Source organism: Crocodylus porosus, unplaced genomic scaffold (assembly GCF_001723895.1).
Source record: "Crocodylus porosus isolate Cpor-Errol unplaced genomic scaffold, CroPor_comp1, whole genome shotgun sequence".
Taxonomy (NCBI): Eukaryota; Metazoa; Chordata; order Crocodylia; family Crocodylidae; genus Crocodylus; species Crocodylus porosus.
The window spans coordinates 47,154,208-47,166,822 of NW_017728909.1; the positions used below are offsets into that span (position 1 = coordinate 47,154,208).

The window sequence follows — 12,615 nt, forward strand, 5'->3', positions numbered from 1 at the left end:
GTTTTGTTACAGAATTGTACAATATAGTTCATAATAATGGATATCTGGGGTGCATTTAAAAAAATGAGCTATAGCTATCTTGCTTCTTTTATACCAAGACTCACTGTTTTTCTGTCATTTCTAAGTGCTAGATAAAAGTTTGATATTTTATACAAATTCATATATATTTTCATAAGTCGCCTGGTATTCTTATGGTTATCTCAAGATAAACTCAGAGATTTCAAATAAGAATCCATAAAGTCAAAAACATTTTGACCTGAGGTGGTCTGAGTTCTTTGCAACAGAAGAATTACTTTGTTATTTTTCTGTAGTCAAAAAATTACTGAAAACTAAAAGCTGGCATTTTCTTAGCAGTGTCTTCAGTGTAACAAGAGGGGGTGCCTTAACTGTAAAGATGTTGAGAACCACTGCCTTAAAGAAATCAGTTTGTTCTGTAACATACCTACCCCATGTCTTCATTCTGTTGTGGGGTTTTTTGTACTAGTGTAGTTTGGTAACTCTGAGGCTGTAGGTGGATCTGCCCTTTGGCATTACTGAATTTCCAGAAGCATATTTTAATGGATTCTTCATTAATGTTAACATTCAGAGGAGACAAAAAGAAAAGTAGCCTGTGCACAGATATATGTGCTGTTTATCAACATCTTGGAGTGACCACTGCTTTGTTTTACAGAAGTCATCACAGGTGGAACAACTGTATTACTGTCAAAGGATACCAGTAGAAGATGTTATGACCAGGGATCTGGGTTTTCTGTTCACCACAGAAAAATGTGACCAAGCTCAGACTTTCGCATTTTAAGGAGAAAACCTCAGGAAACACTGGGTTTCCTCTTGCAGGCTGGCAGTGTTCTAGCCTGCAAGGGGCTGGGGGGAGTGGGAAGAGGGCAGTCAGGCAGGGGACGCCATCTGCTCATGTAACACTTGCACATGGGTGCCAGGCAGCCTGGAGAGCAGGTCCCCTCAGATAAGTCTGGCAAGGAGGGGATTGAGGCCCCATAGTGAGCGAGTTGGCCTGGGTCGGGTTTGGGGCTAGGGCTGCTGTTCAGTTGTGGCAGTGCGTGGGGGTTGGGGTCCAGGACCATGTGCAGCTGGAGGGCCAGGGCAGGGAATGGGACGGAGCTGTTGTGGGGGAGTGGCTCCCTGCCACTGTGTGCACTTCTGAGGGGGAGGGGTATGGGGCGCATGTGCCCCCCAGATTTGTGTACAGGATGGGGGAAGGCTGCTTGCTGTGAGCTCAGGGCTCCCTGCTCTGCTGCCCTGCTCCTGGGGTGCAGCAAAGCAGGCAAGACCTGGCTCAGCAGGGCACAGTGGGGCAGGGAAGCTCAGTGCCACTGCCGTGAGCCCTGCACTGCCCTAGAGAGATGTCCCCTGCCTGCCTGGCAGTAGCAAGGGTAGTGGCATGGAATTGTGCCCATCACTGCTGCTGGGCAGGTAGGGCACTCCTCACCATGGCAACACAGAGCTCCCAACAGTGGCAGTGAGCTTCCCTGCTCTGCCCTGCTGCACTGGGTCCTGTCCGCTGGGCTGCAGAGGCCCCAGGGGGAGGGCAGCAGGGCAGGGAGCCCAAAGTCTGCAGTGGGCAGCCCATATCTGCCCCTCGCTCTCCCATGGGCTCTGCTCTGGGCATGCTGCCCATGGGGGAGGAGGAGGAGGATCTAGGCTCTATGCTGTGCTATGCCACAGCAGCTGCTGCCTCCTATGATTGGCAGCTGAGGTTCGGACATTGGAGGTGGGGGGGGCTGTGGGAGTGAGGGGCACCAACAGGACCAGGGGGCTGTGGGTGGGGACTAGAGGGTACCACCAGGGCTAAAGGGGCTGTAGAGAGGGTGTGTGGGGCATCAGCACGGGCGTGGGGGCTGTGGGTGGGGAGTGAGGGGCATCACCAGGGCTGGTGGTGTGTGGCTTGGGAGTGAGGGGCAAAGGCATAGGCAGGACACCAACATATCAGGGCTGCTCAGCATCACAAAGCAGTACAGTGGGGACAGCTGCAGCTGGATCCATGTCCTGGTGAGCAAGGGAGGCAGGGGGAGCTCTGATTTTCCATGATAAAACACCCAAAATTAAACTCTAAAATGTATAAGTATTTATCATTTATTTTATTATAGTGTTTGGCGAAACACAGGGGGTAGTGGTAGGTTTCCAAATTGCTTTAAAATTGTAAATACATCAATATATTGTGTTCAGCTGATACAGAGAGAGAGAGGGGGATAGAGTGGTCTTTTACTTTAATCACAGAAAAACATGGATTTTGGGGGGTTTTAATCAGTGAATTTGCAATTTTTAAATGGAGAAAATCAGGATCACTGGTTATGACACACGTGTTTACATCTATGTGATTCTTTAGTAGTGCAGGTACAGCAATACTGCTTCAACTTTTTAACCCTGTGTCATTCAGGGTCAAAATTAGCTAACTTCTATTGTTACAGGATTTTGCAGACCTGACAGTTACGCTATAACATCTGCTGCATGCTCCCACAGTGAGCAGCTAAAATGTCCATACCATGAGATTGACTGTTCTTTTTTCACAGCCTGCCTGCATGTGCATGTGTGTGCGCACGCCTGCATGTGCATGTGTGTGTCTGTGTCTGAGTGTGTTAAGGATTCCTGTGTGTCCTGTGCATTGACATATTACATCTTTTCTAAGAATAAATGTAATCAGCTGGAAACATTTGCTGCTTAATAGCATTAAGACCTGTTTTGGTTAGGACTACCTCCTTTTCTGCTTCTGATGCAGCTAACCCTGATGGTTCCCAAACCCACAACGCTCCCATAAGAGCTATGTTCTATAAGGAACAGTCAGCCCATTCTATAACTGTTCCTTCCTTGCAAGTATTTTCAAATGAAAGAATAGCACATAGTTGACATGGTGTACAGGTTTCCCTCACTTTATGCAGGTTCTGTATGTGCAGATTTGCTCTTATGTGATGACCCTTTTTATATAAGAAATTCATTATATGTGAGGTAAATTCACTCTTATGAGATCGGTGAGGTGGAAGCCTGCAGTCAGCTGCTTTGTGCAGTGCATTGTGGGAGTGACACACATCAAAATATAGTCTCCTCTGTGGATCTGTACTCCTACCTCATTGTCTGCAACGTGTTTCTGTAGTTGCCATCCCCATTATGGCAGTGCCCTGTGCTTGTGTGTACTATCTGCTGTTGGTGAGTACCAAAATTATCTTGTAAAGGTGCTAGAAATGGGTCTGGGGGTCAGTATAGTTGAAGTCTTGGACTGTATCCCTATTTGTTACATTGTAAAGTAAGTTCCCTTATGTGAATTTGAATTAGGCATTGTTTTCCAGGAACACATGTACAGCATAAAGCGAAAGAAACCTGTGCTTCTCAAGAGCTACCCAGATGGTTCAGGGTCTCCATGTTGTGATTGTAGTGTCTGTTACCTAGTTAAGCTACCCTCAGACTTACAAGTTGGAGAAGTCTTATCCTAATTTTAAAAAAGCAGTTGAGGAGGAATGGAAAATGAAAAGCTGTCTGGCTCAGTAAAGTTTGGAGTGCACCCTGTGTGTGTGATAGCTAGATAGATAGCTAGATAGATTACTTATTTTCATTTATGTAATATCTTCATGCTCAAAAGCCACCATTAATCTGAGTGCCTCATTTTGATATCAGAAAACAGTGAACCCAAGTGCTTGCTAAAAATGCCTATATCAAGCAGCATTTAAATTCATGCAAAAATAGCAGCAGTCCAGACTCCTGCCGAGGTCATAAAATGAGTTTGCCTTTAAGTCTTTGCCTGCTCCTTTAACATAACTTGCAAGAAATATTGGAAGCTTACTTACTACCTATACAAAACCCCATCATAATGCTAAAATCTGCTTATGTACAAATATTCTCCTGTTCTAATGTTTCTTAAATAACAATTGAGAATGTATATCGCTCTCAAGAAGAATAATATGGAAAGTTTATAAATTCTTTAAGATTGGGCAAATATGTTTTATGCATGTCATAAGCCCTTTGCTTAAGAAAGACCACTATTGAAATAAAGTTCTCTTCTTTGTGGGAGGACTTCTCATGTTGAAAACATGTTTCGTAACAGCCCTTGATATGATATTAATGTGTATACTTAATCCTGAAATGCAGAAGTTTTAAAAATATTACCTTTCCCCAACAAGATGCCTATGACATTTGGCTGATACAATTATACTACAGTGCTTTTTTGGATGAAGATAATGGCAGGTGGTATTCAGGAGCTGATTCAGAGTCTTCAGAATCTAAGCTTCTCTTACAGAACAGCATGTTGCTGTGGTACCAGTTTTGTTCCGACATAGTAAAGGAAAAAGTTCTAGTCAATGAAATTCATAATTGCTACAAAAAGCCAACATGCTTCATTCTTATTCTTAAATTCTATATCATATTGAAATATTCACATTTTAACACAAATTTACATTATTTTTCTTTAAATAGAGCAAGTATTTTTTTCTTAAATGCATCTTTTCAGTGTACTAATGATTCAGTTCCAGACTTACACCATTTATTGCTGAGAATATCTGCAGTGATAAGTATAAGCAATGTAGCATAACACATTGATTTTATGCAGATCATCACCTTTATGTTTTGGGAGGTCTGCTGTATTAGTGATATATAAAAACTGATTACTTTCTCCAACATTGCCTAGTAATTGTTTATTATTTTCCTATTAGACAAACAAGACAGATCAATATTCCTGAACACCAACCAGACTATGAGTAACATCACTGTAAATAGATTTGCCTTAGACCCCAGTGGTGTATTCATTTTAATGATTTGGACAATGTGAACCCAATGACAAACCTGAAGCTAAAACCTAAGTTTAAAATTAAATTAAGAATAGGAATTGCTTACTTTGTTTCCTCATTAATTAATAGGGCCTTTTATATTTGAGAACCCTGTTTAGTAAAAATACTTCGTAATTTAATATGTTACTGCTCAAATAAAACGTGCATTATTCAAATAATACTAGTTGTATGTGTGTATCTGTGTGTGTGTGTGTGTGTGTGCATGCGCGCTTGCATTTTAGGACCTTTTAGTTGTCATATGAAACTCTCTTCATAGTGCACTGTGACTGTAGTCTTTAGGACATGCCATACTCTCTAAAAGTTTTTTGTTGAAAAAGAAAAATAACTTATAGGAGCTTGTATGCATGTGTGAGAATTTTTTTCAAGAATATTTTTTACAAGAAATGTTCTTAAATCTTCCTCCCCTCTTGTTTTTTGCATGAAGATATGCGTGTCATTTATTTGAGTTTTTATTAGGGAAGGTTCAGCAGTAAAGTGTCCTGATCATAATTATTTTCTTTACGTTGTTCCAAAAGGACCACTTTGTCTTGCATCAAATGTAATTGATCCTGAAGCAGTGTAATCACAATTACTCACTTTCTTAATTGGCCTGCCCAAAATCAGAAAATGGAAACCGATCGGCAGTGTTTAAATCAATAGCTTTGTAGTAGTGCTTGTGGGGGTAGGGAGATAGTGGTAATGGGTAGATCAATTGGTCTTATATGCCAATCACTGACTGTGTGTTTTGCATAGCAAATGCTCCCTTTCTGCTTGGGGATGTACTATAGTGTTAGTAGTTCAATAAAAACAAACTATATCAAGAAAAAAGCAAGAATGGGTAATAAAATATTTAGATCTTTCTTTCAAAGTTCTTGCAGAAATCAAGGGCAGGGAAGAAGAAATTATAATATAGAGAGGGGGCTGAAACATCATGAGCTTTGAAAGACCTCTCTAGTAAGCACTATTTTTATTAAGCAAAGTTTACGAAGATCACGCACCTAATTAGAGAGAGAAAGGAGAAACTCTATAACTTGAAAACTTTTCTTAGGGTGTTTATTTAGAATATGTGTTAGGGTGCTCACTGTGTGGGAGCATAGGCTGCTGACAGATACTTGTTTGAAGGTGTGATAGGATTTGTTCCCTGATCCCAGCAGTCTTCCCTCCTGCCATGCCACACATGCATGGCAGAATGTGCAATTTTGGGATCCATGATCAGCTCCCAATTGGGCCATCCTTGCCAATGCAGGGGGGACCCAGGTTCATGATCCTGGGCTGTCCCTTCACTCGCTAGTTGAAAGCTGGACAATCAGCTGATTGTCAGCTCAGCCAGAGGACCTCTCCGGGGTCTGGAACCAGTCCCAAAGTGGTCACTGCGGGGCCAGGAATTGTTGGCTGGGGCAGCTGGTTGTCAGCCCGCTGGGGACAGTCCTATGGTTGGATCCAGACCCTAGTGTAGGATCTGGACCCAGCTGACCGGAGTTGCCCAGCACAGGGTTTAAAGTTCTCTGCTCGTCTGTCCTGGGCTTCCTGACCAGAGGTTCTCAATGTGGGTTTTAAACTTCCAGCAGGGGAAGCCAAAGGCTCCCCACTCCATGTCTCTGCTAACAGCCTGCATTGTCCTACACTAGGCAGCCCAGCTAGTGCTGCCAGGTTCAGGGTTTAAAGTCTCCAGCAAGGGAAGCCATTTGGCTTTTGCCCCAGCCAGCCTCTGACCAAGCGAACTATCAACTCATTATCAGCCTGAGGTCCCTTCCAATCCTAATAATCACATTGAATTTAAGGCACCATACAAATTATTATACTGTACATGTGAAACATTTTTATGGCTTGCTCGCCACTTTTTGGTGCCTTAAATTGGCTGCATGTGTAGCACCCTTTCTATTTATGCTGCAATTAGTACATTAATTGTGGCACAAATGTAACATTTAGAAGGAGCCATAGTGAGAACATCTCTTTTTTTTGCCATCTGCCATCTCACCAGGGGTCCAAACATCTGATAGCCTTGCAAAAAATTGATGACCAAAACTAGTCACTTACAAACCTTGATTCTCACTAGTTTTTTGAAGCAAAAGAATTTTTTTTAAATTGCAGTCATGCTTTGTTTCAGGTATAAGATCCACCTGTTTTTCTATCATTCTAAAGTATCTGATAAAAATCATACAGTTGCATACACAGGAGCATCAATGGCAAATGTCACCATTTTCTCTTGCATTTTCACCTGCTCATTGTGGTGTTCCCCTCCATATATATAGTGGTCTGTCAGCAGGTCAATATATTGGTTAGGGAGGTCAGATATTAAGATGAGTAATCTGGTGCTCTTCTCTTAGTTTCATAATTGCAAAGTTAGCCATTATTAATTGGCCCCACGCCAGGAAACAAGTACATAAGGCCAGTAGCATAACAGTGGGTAGATGAGTGGAGCTTGAGTCTCAGATGCTGCCATAGGCTGGGACATGAAAATGAAACTGGGGGGGCACCTCACCCTCCAATCCCCAGCATCTCTCCCCTTCATCTTCCATGCAGCATTTCTGCCTCCAACAGTAATAGGGTGGCATCAGTGCACAGCACAGGGGAGGTGGCTAGCAGAAACAGGGTACTGCAGTAGAGTTAAGCCCCCTTTTTGCCACTGAAAATTGGTGTTTAACTGGCATTCAATACACATTTTGGTGACCAAAAAAGAATGTGATATTCCCCCCATTCAGCAGCAAACCTCCAGCTGTTGCTCCTGCACTGTTGCCACCCAGAGTGAAGAACTAGTTACACCCCTGCCTGAGGCTAGATGTCTGACATGGAGGGTGTAAGGCTGAACCTGAACAACTTCTTTGGCCTGTAGAAATCCAGGCCCTCCCTGCCTTGTTTAAGGAAGAAAATAAAAGGGTGTGGAGGAAACAGCTGCTTTTCCCTTTGTTTGGGGAGACTGTCTGAAGAAGCAGTGAAAAATCCAGACACTGTGCATTTTACTTTTTTGCAGAAACTTAAATCCTTGTTCTTTTTGTCTCCCAAACATCCCTGATTGGATGTGTCTAAACACAAACAAGGGGGAATTAGAAGTTTGTTTTTTGCTTTGCTTTTTTTTAAAAACAGATGCACCAAAGACCACATGACTGCAGCCCCGTGACTATTAAGGGACTAGGGAAATGTTAAATTACTCTTTCCCTCAAGCTTTCATTATAGAAACAAAGGTGTACTGTAGCATCACTTTGTCAGAATGCTATTCTGCAAGGATGAGTAGGTAGTTTGGAAAGTTTTATATTTTCAGTAGCAACTGGTCATTATTTAACTACTTTGAACAATTAGTAGTAAGTAGAGAACTTACGTAGTGAATTACCTGGCAATACTTCCAGGGGTGTTGGTTGTAGCTGTATTGGTCTAAGGACATAAGCAGACAAGGTTCTTTGGGCAAGTGTCATCACATTTACCCAAAGAACGTTGTGTGGCAATATTTTAAAACCTTATCTAAGTGATAGTACTATTAGAGGACAATAAGCTGAATGTGAGCCAACAGTGTTCCCTTGCCAAGAAACCTAACAGCATACAGGCCTGCATTAGTAGGGGCGTTGCCAGCAGGTCAAGATAAGTGGTTCTTCCCCTCTATTCATCACTGTTGAAGCCACATCTGCAGTACTGTGCCCAGTTTTAGGGGCCCCACTACAGAAAGGATGTGGACAAATTGGAGAGAATCCAGTGAAGGGCAACAAAAATGGTTTAGGAGGCTGGGGAGAATGACTTCTGAGGAGAGGCTGAGGTAACTGGGCTTATTTAGTCTGGAGAAGAGAAGACCAAGGGGAGATTTAATAGCAGCCTTCAGTGACCTGAAGGTTGGTTCCAGAGAGGATGGAGCTGGGCTGTTATCAGTGGTGGCAGGTGACAGAACAAGGAGCAATGGTCTCAAGTTGCAGCAAGGGAATTTTAGGTTAGACATTAGGAAAAACTTTCTCACTAGGATAGTATTGAAGCACTGGAACAGGTTACCCAGAGTGATGATGGAATCTCCATCCTCAGAGGTTCAAGACCTGGCTAGACAAAGCCTTGACTATATCACCCCAGTCAAAGCTTTGTCTAGGTGGCTCTTAAAAACCTCCAAAGATGGAGATACGTAGTTGGGAATGGCCCTGTTTTGAGCAGAGGGTTGACTACATGACCTCCTGAGGTCCCATCCAACCCTAATTTTCTATGATCATAGTACTATTAGTTTCAAGTTGGATTTCAAGATTGAAGGGGCTTGGTATATTTAATCTGGAGAAAAGGAGATTGAAGGCAGGGGACATGATAGCAAGATTCTAGTATTTGAAAGTCTACCCTAAAGAAGATGGAGAAAAATTATTTTCTCTTGCCATAGGGAGATAGATAAAAGGCAGTGTGTTGAAACAGCAGCAAAGCAGATTTACAGGAAGTCTTGAGTAACACTTCTGAACAATAGGGCAATGGAATCATCTGCCTTGGGTAGTAGTGAAATCCGTTTAATTGATTTTCAAGAAGAGGTTGAAATAAACATCTGGCTTGGATGGTTTAGGAACAATTAATCCTCTATCTGTGCAAGCATTAGTCGACCTTTGAGATCTCTTCCAACCACAGATTGTTGTATGAGTCCATGACTTCTGTCCCAAGATTACACAGATGGTTAATGGCAGGCAGATATCTCTGGCTTTTGCATCTGATCCCCAACACCCAGTCCAAACAACTGTTGGTGTTTTGTTAGAATTTAGGTGAGCCCGTTGTTTGGCAAAGAGGGACAGAAGAGATTATAGAATCATAGAAATAGGGTCGGAAGGGACCTTGTAGATCTTCAAGTCCAACCCCCTGCCTGGGCAGGAGAAAAACTGGGCTCAAATGATTCCAGCCAGGTAGGCATTAAGCTTCTTCTTAAAGACCCCCAGGGTAGGAGCCAGCACCACTTCCCTTGGAAATTGGTTCCAGATCCTAGCTGCCCTGACTGTGAAGTAGTCCTTACGGATATCTAAACTAAACCTATTCTCCAACAACTTGTGGCCCTTATTCCTTGTTATGCCAGGGGGCGCTAGGGGAAACGAGGTCTTTCCTAAGCCCTTCTGGTCCCCCCTAGTGAGTTTATAGATGGTCACCAGGTCCCCCCTCAGCCTTCTCTTGTGAACAGGTTCAGGTCCCGTAGTCTCTCATTGTAGGGTCTGCCCCTACAGATGTTGGTTTCAAATAAGTAATAGAACAAGTTCCCATTGCAGAAAAAATTAAAATTGTGTTTTGGCAGTCTTACAGAATGTTAAATGTGTAAAGCATATGATTGCTCGCTCTTCTATAGGAGCGTTATTATCTCATATCTGTTTGCTTTTCTTGGATGATCAGAGGAAGCATCTACATGGTTCTCTAAAGCCACAATGGTGACAGCTTTCCATGACAGTAATATATAGAATTTAACAACCTTCAAGGCAAAGTATAAATAACGCTGAGATCTAATTTGCTATCTACATCTGTACAGGGTACAATTCTGTACATAAGGTATCTTTTGGTGGGTGGTAATGTAGTGTTATAACACATCCTTAGCTTTTTTAATGGACTACTAATGGAGTGTTACTCCTCTTCAGTTCAGCTTACATCTTTAGACAGATAGTGGCTGCTACCAAAATTGCAGAAAGGCTTTAGTTTTTGAAAAGCAGAGCAACCTGCCCAGGGTTTACTTACATACTAATGACTATTTCTGGTTCTTCATCCGGTTTGCTGGTTTTTCTTTTCTGTTGCAATTGTTTCTTAAACTTAACCTCTCAAAAGACTTAGACTTCTAAAAGAGGTTCTAGTAAAGTTTTAGCTGATCTTCTGAAATATTGAAAACTGTTTCTAAAAGGGACTTCTAAGCGATTAAGTGCATCTTACAGGTTTTGATATAGTTATATCAGAGGGTGGTACCTAGAGACTAACTGGTTCAGAGAAGTATGAACTTTCATAGGCAACAGCCTGCACTGTTAAATTATTTAAATTATGTAATGTAATATTAGATTATATTCCATTCAATTTTTAAGTGTGTTATATCTGTAAATAAAATGGATATAAAAGATGTTATCGGATAACTATGTAGTCCTAGCAAAATGAATGAAGGCCTGTAAAGAACACTAACATTTAGTCAGTAACATCTAGATTATAAAGAATCTTACTCTGATGGAGAATGGCTTTCTTCTGTTAAATGTATTTATTGATGTATTCTGAATCTCAACAAATTCCATCTCAAAATAAACTCAATCTTACAGCCAAAGTAAGAACAAATAGCAAGCAGGAATTACACTGTGAAAGCTGAAGCCATCACAACCACAAACATATCATGGTTTATTAAGACTATTAATTAGCTTGTTACTTCATTTTTGGGAGGGAGGACAGTTAGGACAATGCTAACTTAAATATCTCTCCCACTAGCGTGGTAGAGTTGTTTAGGAGCCAGGCTACACAGATACCTTCCTCTTTTCCCACTATAAAAGGGTTAATTCCATGTAAATTTGGAAATGCTATATCATGCCCTACATATATTAACTTTTAGACCTGTATGAAGCATTTAGATTCTTAAATTGTTAATAAACTTCATTTATTATTAGTTGAGCCTATTCTTGGTTATCATTTGAAATGTAAAGTCATTATGAATTGCTGCTCATCTCTTGGAACTAATAAAGTCCAAATAATCCTGATAAACCACATACATTTTATGTGGGACTGTGAGTTAAAAGTTTATTCTTTTGCTTGTGGTAGTCACAATTTCTTTAGTTCTTATATGAAAAATATAAAAATGGGGGAAAAAGATAAAAAATCAGCCTATTTAATCCTGACACATGTTACTGCATCCATGCTAAATCAGTTGTTTTGCTGTCTTTACATAAGGACTGGTGGGCACTCACTTTATAGGAGAATAATGCTTCTCAGAACTGCAGTGATACTTTAAAAATATTTACAAACTGAAATAGGCACCTCATGACAATTGTTTGGAATCTCAGACAAACTTAGAAACAGTTTCAATGTATATTTAGTGAACATAGATTTAGAACAGCAGTGACAGTTATAGTTCTTGCTGGATTACATTGGAAAACATCAATATTTGAGATGCCATATAAAAGCTTAATTACAATGCCTGAAACTAGAAAGTAAAATAATGAAGTGTATACAGTGCCTGTATTACATGTTTGCCTTACTATAATTCATCTAGTTGCCACAGATTTAGTAACAATATTTGCATTTAATTGAAAAATGTATTGTTTTAGATGGTTGTCTTTTAATTTTTTTAAAGGAGGACAAAATACCCCCTATATTAATCATCCAGTGCTGCTTCATACATCAATCAGTCTAATTTCAGAGTTTTCTGGTTGAAAAGTTATAAAAAATCAATAACAAATGTTTGAGATTAATTTAAATACCATGGATATTAATCAATTGATTTTTCTGCTACTAATGATCGCACCAATATATTTAAGTAGGATAACTGAGGCCTACTAGCAATCAATATTAGCTGATTATTTGGCAGAACAGCTAACTGAAAGAAGTTTCACTTTTCTAAAATTTCACATGCCCTACATTCGGAACAAAGATTTTACTGGTATATGCCTGGGCATGAATCATTAGCTGGACACCACAAACTGTAGTTAACCAAATGAACATGGCACAGCAAAACTAACTTGAATTTTTATAGGATTAACTTCAGATATAAATACATCTGAACTCCGTAGAGAGTTAGGTGAATACTAAGAGTGAGTTCACCATGTGGGATTGCTTTTAAGTGAGAATCTGCAGCTGATACCTGTTACTAATTAGCCCAATGCTACTGATACTATACATTTTTCCCTCTCTGTCTGACATTATAAAAGCTAGTTCCACATTTAAGTGTTTCCAGTACTGCTTTAGA

At 40.8% G+C, this 12,615-nt stretch overlaps 1 protein-coding gene across 3 annotated transcripts in view; it reads left to right on the top strand.

The window, feature by feature from the left end:
* Positions 1 to 12,615, top strand: part of AP3B1 (adaptor related protein complex 3 beta 1 subunit) — a 291,241-nt gene that overhangs the window by 254,945 nt on the left and 23,681 nt on the right. The window lies entirely within an intron of this gene.